General features: G+C 35.4%; 1 non-coding gene across 1 annotated transcript; it reads right to left on the bottom strand.

The window, feature by feature from the left end:
* Positions 1–366: 366 nt before the first annotated feature.
* On the bottom strand, positions 367–474 carry LOC131147423 (small nucleolar RNA R71). Its single transcript, XR_009134804.1, has one exon. It is a non-coding gene; the product is annotated as a small nucleolar RNA R71 (small nucleolar RNA).

Here is a 474-nt window from a genome sequence, read left to right as displayed (position 1 = left end):
GGATAACCCTAATAGGACACTCAGAGAATATTTGCAACCTATTAGGACCAGCACCCCATCCTGCATTATTCTACCTTTGAATGCAAATGCTTTTAATTTTAAACCTGGGATGATTCCATTATTACCTCATTTTCATGGTATTGAATCTAAAAACCATATTTGCATATTAAAGAGTTTGAAGAAGTGTGTTCCACATTCATGGACAGAACATGCACTGAGGAGGTAATAAGACTGAAATTGTTTCCATTTTCTTTAAAAGACATGGCAAAAACCTGGTTGAATTCCTTAAGACCAAGATCCATTGGGACTTGGCAAGAAATGCAAACTGAGTTTTTAAAGAAATTTTTTTCCCATGCAAAGAACTAATGCTTTGAAAAGACAAATCATGAACTTTTGCCAAAAGGATGTGGAAACATTTTATCAGTGTTGGGAACGTTTCAAAGATCTCTTAAATGCATGTCCTCACCATGGGTA

The sequence above is a fragment of the Malania oleifera genome, chromosome 1 (genome assembly GCF_029873635.1).
Source record: "Malania oleifera isolate guangnan ecotype guangnan chromosome 1, ASM2987363v1, whole genome shotgun sequence".
NCBI classification, from domain to species: domain Eukaryota; kingdom Viridiplantae; phylum Streptophyta; class Magnoliopsida; order Santalales; family Ximeniaceae; genus Malania; species Malania oleifera.
Note: the sequence above shows the minus strand (reverse complement) of the source record. Positions and strands in the feature narration are given on the sequence as shown.